The sequence below is a fragment of the Aquarana catesbeiana genome, linkage group LG04, assembly GCF_042186555.1.
Source record: "Aquarana catesbeiana isolate 2022-GZ linkage group LG04, ASM4218655v1, whole genome shotgun sequence".
Classification (NCBI taxonomy): Eukaryota; Metazoa; Chordata; class Amphibia; order Anura; family Ranidae; genus Aquarana; species Aquarana catesbeiana.
The window spans coordinates 144,290,037-144,299,305 of NC_133327.1; the positions used below are offsets into that span (position 1 = coordinate 144,290,037).

Below are 9,269 nucleotides of genomic sequence, written 5' to 3' on the forward strand. Positions count from 1 at the left end.
TGTGCTTTCTTTCTGGCATTATACTAATTGGTATTTTTTATTTTGTATTGCTATATTTGAACTCCCCATCATGCCAATCTAATTGATTGCTTTTATTCAGATTAGAATATTCCTCTGTTAAATTTAGTAAAGTAGGTGGTCAGATTCACTGTACATATTCATATGTGCATTGTGATGTAACCTTTCTAAACAAAGTGATTTACAATATATGTACATCTTTAAAACATTAACATTGTGGTATGCTGCTCTTTATTTTCTTCTTACTAGTATATTTGAGTTTTTGTTAAGAAGCTCTATTTATGGTTGCAGCATCCACATTCTCTCTACAAAGTATGCTTATGTGCATTCTACATTTTTTTACTAACTGTATGATACTTGTTTGCCTGATATTGACTATGGTATGTAATGCTTTAGCACAGTCTCTAGCATTATTTACATGTTATATAATAATTACGGTATGTGCAGTTGAATTGGAACTATATTTGTTTCCTTGTTCAAATCCATATAGAAGGCCCATAAGACATCTGAAATATCTAATTCTCTTGGTCAAAGTGTGTGGTCAAAACAGACAGTGACCCTATACCCCTGGAAGGATCACAACATGTGTGCCATCTTAAATTCTTTGTGCTATTATTACTGACGTGCTTTCAGACAGGTCCTGGAGTCTGTGATATGTACAGTAGGTGGTCTTGCTGGGGCCAGATTGTCCTTACTGTGCAAGAGAGAAGACATAAGATATTTTACAGTTAGCAAATCAAGTTGCATATGTAAGCTACAACTACTGTGGATGGGTCATCCGAGAACAGTATTATAAGCAGAGACTTCAGGTTCAGTTTCAAAGCCAGTTTTTCCCTTGGACATACACTATATTGCCAAAGTATTGAGACGGCTGCCTTTACATGCACATGAACTTTAGCGGCATCCCAGTATTGGTCTGTAGGGTGCAACATTGAGTTGGCCCACCCTTTGCAGCTATAACAGCTTCAACTCTTCTGGGAAGGCTGTCCACAAGGTTTAGGAGTGTGTCTATGGGAATGTTTGACCATTCTTCCAGAAGCGCATTTGTGAAGTCAGGCACTGATGTGGATGAGAATTCCTGGCTCACAGTCTCCGCTCTAATTCATCCCAAAGGTATTCTATTGGGTTGAGGTCAGGACTCTGTGCAGGCCAGTCAAGTTCCTCCACTCTCTCATCTATGTCTTTATACACCTTGCTTTGTGCACTGGTGAAAATCATTTGGTGGAGGGGGGATTATGGTGTGGGGTTGTTTTACAGGGTTTAGCTCCTTAGTTTCAGTGAAGGGAACTCTTAAGGCGTTAGCATACCAAGACCATTTCGGACAATTTTATGCTCCTTACTATGTGGGAACAGTTTGGGGATGGCCCCTTCCTGTTCCAACATGACTGCGCACTAGTGCACAAAGAAAGGTCCATAAAGACATGGACGAGCGAGTTTGGTGTGGAGGAACTTGACTGGTCCTGACTGGTCCTGACCTAAACCCAATAGAACACCTTTGGGATGAATTAGAGCGGAGACTGCAAGCCAGGTTTTCTCATCCAACATCAGTACCTGACCTCACAAATACACTTCTGGCAGAATGGTTAAACATACCCATAGTCACACTCCTAAACCTTGTGGACAGCCTTCAAAGAAGAGTTGAAGCTGGTATAGCTGCAAAAAATGGGCCAACTCAATATTGAACCCTACAGACTAATGCCCTGTACACACTATCGGATTTTCCGACAACAAATGTTGGATGTGAGCTTGTTGGCGGAAAGTCCGACTGTGTGTATGCTCCATCGAACATTTGTTGGCGGACATTCCGCCAATAAATGCTGGCTAGCAGGTTCTCAAATTTTCTGCCAACAAATTTTGTTGTCGGACTTAAAGTTCATGTGCATGTAAAGGCAGGCGTCCCAATATTTTTGGCAATATAGTGTATGTTATGTTTGAGATCCAGTTACTGATATTACTATCCAAGAAAATATCTTCCTTTAGGCATATTGTTAGAATGTATGCAGTTTTGCACATTGCGCATGTATTTTCTGCGACCTGGCCTGAAAAACATTATCTGCTCATTGTGTGGTATGCCACATTAAAACACAGTAAGCCCCACTTGTGCTTTATCTTGTGTTCTTTTTTCATTTCTATTGATTCTTGAAAAGTGTGACTATGTAGTAATGTTTATGTAGCAAAATTCATAGATCTGGGACATACTGCATTTCAGAGATCTAATTGAGGCTAGTTCACTTCACTTGTGTCCATGTGTTTGCTGTATTCCTTTGGAGGTAGATAACAATCTGTGCAAGTACGGATGGGCCGAACACCCCCTGGCACCAGAACACTGCAAACAGGCAAAAAGGTCTAGCGAACATGCAAACCCCATTAAAGTCTATGGGACATGAACATGAAAAATTATTTGCATGTTATTGCCATACAAAGTATATGGGGACAGAATTAAGAAAAAACGGTGTGGCCCCCCCCCCCAATTCATACCAGGCCCTTTGGGTCAGGTATAGATTTTAAGGGGAACTCCATGCCAAAATTAAAAAAAAATGGCATGGGGTCCCCCCCAGAATCCATATCAGACCCTTTTCCAAGCAAGCAGGCAGGAAAGTGCCCCCCCTCCTAAAGCATACCTGGCTGCTTGCCCTCAACAGGGGGAGGGTGCTTTTTGGGTGCCCCCCAAAGCACCTTGTTTTTATGTTGATGGGGACAAGAGCCTCTTCCCAAAAACCCTGGCCATTGGTTGTAGGGGACTGCAGACAGGGGTCTTATCAGAATCTAGAAATCCCCTTTAACAAGGGGACTCCAAGATCCTGACCCCCTACATTGTACATTGTACCCCTACCCATTCACCAAAAAAGTGTCAAAAAGTAAAAACCACAAGAGTTTTTGACATTTCCTTTATTCAAAAAGAAAAAAAAAGTGTGGCGTTTTGTACATCCATCTTCAATCACACCGCCCAATGGACCCGAAAAATAGAAAAAAATAAAAAAACTCCGCCTCCATGGGAGGCCTCCTGGCGTGTTTTCTTTTTGCTTTGAGCTCTTATATAGGCAAGGGCGTGGCCACCTGCTGACGTAACTGGATGACCCTGCCCCCTCTGATATCACATGATGCCAGAAGGGGATGGGGTTTACTCGGTTACGTCATCGGGTGGCCCCGCCCTTGCCTATTTAACAGCTGTCAAAGTCAAGAGACAGCAGTCGCCGGGAGGCCTCCCATCGAGGCGGAGCTTTTTACATTTTTTTAAAAAATTTTCGGGTCCATTGGGCTGTGTGATTGAAGATGGATGGACATCAGGGGACACTTTTTTCTTTTTTAATAAAGGAATTGTCAAAAACTGTTGTGGTTTTACTTTTTGATACTTTTTTTGGTGAATGTACCCGATATCCATTCACATAGAGGGGACGGGGTCTGGGGGTCTTCTTGTTAAAGGGGGCTTCCAGATTCCAATAAGCCTCCCACCAGCAGACCCCGACTATCACCGGCCAGGGTTGTCGGGAAGAGGCCCTTGCCCCCATCAACAAGGGGACAAGGTGCTTTGGGGGGCACCCCAAAGCACCCTCCCCATGTTGAGGGTAAGTGGCCTGGTATAGTTCAAGAGGGGGGGCGCTTGCCCCCCCTTAATCTACCACATCACCATAATATATGTAAGTGTATCTTCCAATTTTTTGTATAATTGTCATCCACAATATATATACATATCTTCATGTTGTTATATACTTACTTACTTACTTACTTACTTACGTACTTCTTTTCAAATTATATTATAGTATATTTTCCTGTTCAATATACACCCCTGAAGAAGGAGATATCTGTACTCTGAAACACGATGGGTGCATGAGGATCATATCTGTCATGCTATTAGATGGTGACAATGTCATAGATGCATAATACATTCCTTCTTTATATGTCTGTTTTTACTTAATATGTTTAATAAATAATAAGTTTTCTACTGAAATACTCTTAGATACTTTTACTTTAATTAGGTGTGCCTTAAAAGTCCATCATAGGGTTTTTTTGTTTTGGCTTAGTAAATACTGGATGTGGCACTATAAACGCATAAAATTACCGTCCCATATTTTCTCATATTATATATATATATATACTACACTGACTGCACTATATACTCTGAACTGTTTTATATATACTACATTAAGTGCTCTATATACTCTGAACTGTATTATATATATACTAGACTGACTGATTGCACACTACACTACCTGCCTAATCTCCATTCATTCACTATATACGGCCGCCGTGTAAGCAGCAGGTTTACAGTGGGGACGGAAAGTATTCGGACCCCCTTAAATTTTTCACTCTTTGTTATATTGCAGCCATTTGCTAAAATCATTTAAGTTCATTTTTTTTCCTCATTAATGTACACACAGAAAAACACAGAATTGTTGACATTTTTGCAGATTTATTAAAAAAGAAAAACTGAAATATCACATGGTGCTAAGTATTCAGACCCTTTGCTGTGACACTCATATATTTAACTCAGGTGCTGTCCATTTCTTCTGATCATCCTTGAGATGGTTCTACACCTTTATTTGAGTCCAGTTGTGTTTGATTATACTGATTGGACTTGATTAGGAAAGCCACACACCTCTCTATATAAGACCTTACAGCTCACAGTGCATGTCAGAGCAAATGAGAATCATGAGGTCAAAGGAACTGCCTGAAGAGCTCAGAGACAGAATTGTGGCAAGGCACAGATCTGGCCAAGGTTACAAAAAAATTTCTGCTGCACTTAAGGTTCCTAAGAGCACAGTGGCCTCCATAATCCTTAAATGGAAGATGTTTGGGATGACCAGAACCTTTCCTAGAGCTGGCTGTCCGGCCAAACTGAGCTATCGGGGGAGAAGAGCCTTGGCGAGAGAGGTAAAGAAGAACCCAAAGATCACTGTGGCTGAGTTCCAGAGATGCAGTCGAGAGATGGGAGAAAGTTGTAGAAAGTCGCCATCACTGCAACCCTCCACCAGTCGGGGCTTTATGGCAGAGTGGCCCAACAGAAGCCTCTCATCAGTGCAAGACACATGAAAGCCCGCATGGAGTTTGCTAAAAATCACCTGAAGGACTCCAAGATGGTGAGAAATAAGATTCTCTGGTCTGATGAGACCAAGATAGAACTTTTTGGCCTTAATTCTAAGCGGTATGTGTGGAGAAAACCAGGCACTGCTCATCACCTGTCCAATACAGTCCCAACAGTGAAGCATGGTGGTGGCAGCATCATGCTGTGAGGGTGTTTTTCAGCTACAGGGACAGGACGACTGGTTGCAATCGAGGGAAAGATGAATGCGGCCAAGTACAGGGATATCCTGGACGAAAACCTTCTCCAGAGTGCTCAGGACCTCAGACTGGGCCGAAGGTTTACCTTCCAACAAGACAATGACCCTAAGCACACAGCTAAAATAAGGAAGGAGTGGCTTCACAACAACTCCGTGACTGTTCTTGAATGGCCCAGCCAGAGCCCTGACTTAAACCCAATTGAGCATCTCTGGAGAGACCTAAAAATGGCTGTCCACCAACGTTTACCATCCAACCTGACAGAACTGGAAAGGATCTGCAAGGAGGAATGGCAGAGGATCCCCAAATCCAGGTGTGAAAAACTTGTTGCATCTTTCCCAAAAAGGCTCTGTCTGTATTAGATCAAAAGGGTGCTTCTACGAAATACTGAGCAAAGGGTCTGAATACTTAGGACCATGTGATATTTCAGTTTTTCTTTTTTAATAAATCTGCAAAAATGTCAATAATCCTGTATTTTTCTGTCAATATGGGGTGCTGTGTGTACATTAATGAGGAAAAAAATGAACTTAAATGATTTTAGCAAATGGCAGCAATATAACAAAGAGTGAAAAATTGAAGGGGGTCTGAATAATTTCCATCCCCACTGTATATAGTATGGGGTGTGGACATCACACTGTGATTGGTCAAAGCATACAGGTGATGTGCATGCTTTGGCCAATCAGCAGCCATCAATGCACTGCGATCTCGCAGTGCATTATGGGACGCTCCGGAGCGGGCAAACTTCCAGCGGGCGCACCATTTGTTTGTTCTACGAACAGACAGCCGATATTTGAGTCGAACTTACGTTTGGCTTGAACTTCCAGCCCATCCCTGACTGCAAGAGGCTGCTTAGGTATGAACATCAATATAGTACCCATCAATACTGTCCAAAATTGATTTATTGGAAGATCCTGGTTTACCTGCAACATTCAGTACCAGATATTGTAGTATCATGTATAGCAGTTGATATCATAGCCTCAACCTGTCACTTTCTCTTCTGATGTACAGATCTGTAAAAATAAATGTACTGTTTAAATGACTGAAGGGTTTATAGTTCTCCTAACTAGTTTACCCAATATAGTACAAACACTACCATACAGGAAAATAAGTGAAGTCCCCAAAACAATTAGCTGATCCATCTTTTTAAGAAACATAATGGACTTGGTCACACAAAAAAAAGACTTAGCACTTCTGTCTGGCAGCACTAAGGTCATTGGTTCGAATCCCAACCATGGCACTACCTGTACGGAGTTTGCATGTGCTTCTTGTACCTGCGTGGGTTTCCTCCGGGTACCCTGGTTTCCTCCCACACTCCAAAGACATGTTGGTAGGTTAATTGGCTCCTGTCTAAATTGGTCCTAGAATGTGTAAGTATGAATGTGAGTTAGGGACCTTAGATTATAAGCTCCTTGAGGGCAGGGACTGATGTGATTGTATAATACATATGTAAAGAAGCGCTGTGTAAATTGACGGTGCTATATAAGTAAAAAAAAAAAAAAAAAGACACCAATGCATTTAGTTGACTTATGTTGTAAATAATCTATGCTGTCTTTGTGGTGACATTGTAGGCATAAGTAAATACATTAAAATACATTTCCGGCTCAAAAAAGAGACCCTACCATTAAATGCTGCTTAAATAATGTACACTCTTATGAAATTATGCTCTACAATTTCCTACTATATAAACAAACTTTACAGGAACCCAAAACTTCTTGAATTAGTGGAGAGTGTCACTGTAATCACTGCTTGGTTTTCAGGACGCCACTGATGTTATAAACAGGATGGTGTAGCTCTGCAGTGCTCTTGAGTGGGCATTTGGAAGGAGTATAACGATTCTCCTTATCAGCCACTTCCCTACCTATACTGAAGGTAAGAGATATGCTTAGATCTTTTGAGAATCAATGTTAGCGGAAATAACTGCGGACAGAGTCTTTTGAAGTATTGTTATTCTGTTTGATTGGACCATGTAAAATGACTGGGGCCTTCTGAAGTATGAATAGGGGGAGAGGGTGTAGGTTTTTGAGTCAGGCTTTTGCAGTACATTTTGGCAAGGCCCATTCATTTTGAGTGGACTCCTAATGCACCATAATGCAGTTTTTAATGTACTTGCACATTTTTTTTTACTTCACTGCAATACACAAATGGTTGAGATTGCGGTACAGTAAAACACACATGCATTGTGGTACACTGGCCAGATTTGTGGGAGTGCCATTAAATATAATAGCGCAATGAGGCACCAGCTTAGTTGATGTGTTACTGTGCATAGTTTGAAGTAAGGAGTGGTAAGGAGTAGTGTTTTTTTTATATCTGTACGTGTTGGGGATGTAGTTGGAACAACACACATTTGGATAGACAAACTGTAGGAATGCTATTTTATTCCCTTTACGCTTACTATTTCTGCACAGACCACAAAGTTCCTGGTCATTGTAGTACAGTACAGTCAGTAGTACAGTTTAGGTATCATAAAAGTGGTCTAAGCTGAAATCCCACCTGTATGCACTAGTCAGTTCAGCCTCTTGCATCACAATCAGTATCAGACATAGCAATCGGCATTGTGCCTCACAGTCAATATCAGGGGATTCTTTCGGCATCATACATCACAGTCATTATCAGACATTGTGGTCACTATCAAGCTTTGCAATCAATCTCAGGTACTGCAATCAACAACTGGCACAGCTGTTCTGACAGCAGACAAATAACCCAGGATTGCCTGCAAAACTGCAGAGAATATGACAATCATTATACCTGCCGGTTATAGCTAAGGTGATTTACGTAACCAATTCTCAAGAGACGGGGTCCAACCAGTAGTTTGCGCTTGGGGTTCCAACCAGTAGTTTGCGCTTGGGATTCCAACCAGTAGTTTGTGTTTGGAGTTCCAACCAGTAGTTTGTGCTTGAAATTTACATCTGGACCTACTGTATATTCCTAGATGTCAGAGCAGAAGGAGTTAAAGGCAATGAAACACACAAAACCTGATTATGGTATCTGGCTGACAGCTGAAAACCTTCTAATGATGTGAACTGGCTGACTGGCTGTGCTTCAGTCTGCATTTTATCTAAGATCAGTCCTTCTGCTAGTCAGCTGCTAGCATTAGTGTGCCTGGAAGTCAGCTGCTTCTGTGGGATTATCCATCAGCAAAAATAGAGAGCGATGTCTGTATGCCGGGGGAGGAAGCAGACATGGTCACTGGCACATTCTCTCAATCTGTGGATGACTGTGACTACCTCACCACATGTTTAAGAAAAAAACAGAAGTCCAGGGAAAGCTGGCAGGAGACATTACTAGGCACATCAAATGAATGAGTAGCCATAATGACCTTTGTTCAATATGTTTCATCAAGGTCTGAGCATGACTTGCTGAAATAATTGTTGCTGATGTTTCTGATCTCTGTGCCTAATGTAAATTGTTTGCTCCCTAGAGTCTTGTCCTGGCTCGCCGAGCACGTAGAGTCCGTAAAACCTACCAATGTCCTTATATCACTTTGTGGCCATGATGTAATGCTTTGGATGTAGATTACACGATTGTTAGAGAGAATACAGTCTTACCTTAAATTGCCTCTTATATTTTTCTTTATTTTACCTAATTGGTGCCATCATTATTGTAACAGTTTTCAAAGAACATTGCACTAATCACATTAGTCACTGCCACTTGATGTCCAATCCTTGCTCATGTATGAGCACTGCAGGGACGATTTTGGTGCACACAGTTAAATAATATAAGATGGCTCACCTTTGATTTCAAACATCATGAAAGGTAACCTACTGTATTGCTACCTCTGTAGGAGCTGCTGGTTAGAATGGGGCCTCTGTTCTTTGCCTCAACCTGCTTAAAGCAGAGTTCCACCCAAAAGTGGAACTTCCACTTTAAGGACCCCTAACCTCCTGACATGCCACATTTGGCATGTCATTTTTTTTTGGGGGGGGGGGTACCTAGTTTTGATAGGTACCCAGCTCCCACTTCCACTCACGCCGCCT

The 9,269-nt window shown here is 41.7% G+C and overlaps 1 long non-coding RNA gene across 1 annotated transcript; it reads right to left on the bottom strand.

Moving 5' to 3' along the window:
* Positions 1-517: 517 nt before the first annotated feature.
* Positions 518-8,793, bottom strand: LOC141141424 (uncharacterized). Its single transcript, XR_012244070.1, has 3 exons — positions 8,041-8,793; positions 6,216-6,305; positions 518-712 (listed from the first exon to the last, which is right to left on the bottom strand). It is a non-coding gene; the product is annotated as an uncharacterized lncRNA (long non-coding RNA).
* Positions 8,794-9,269: the final 476 nt, after the last annotated feature.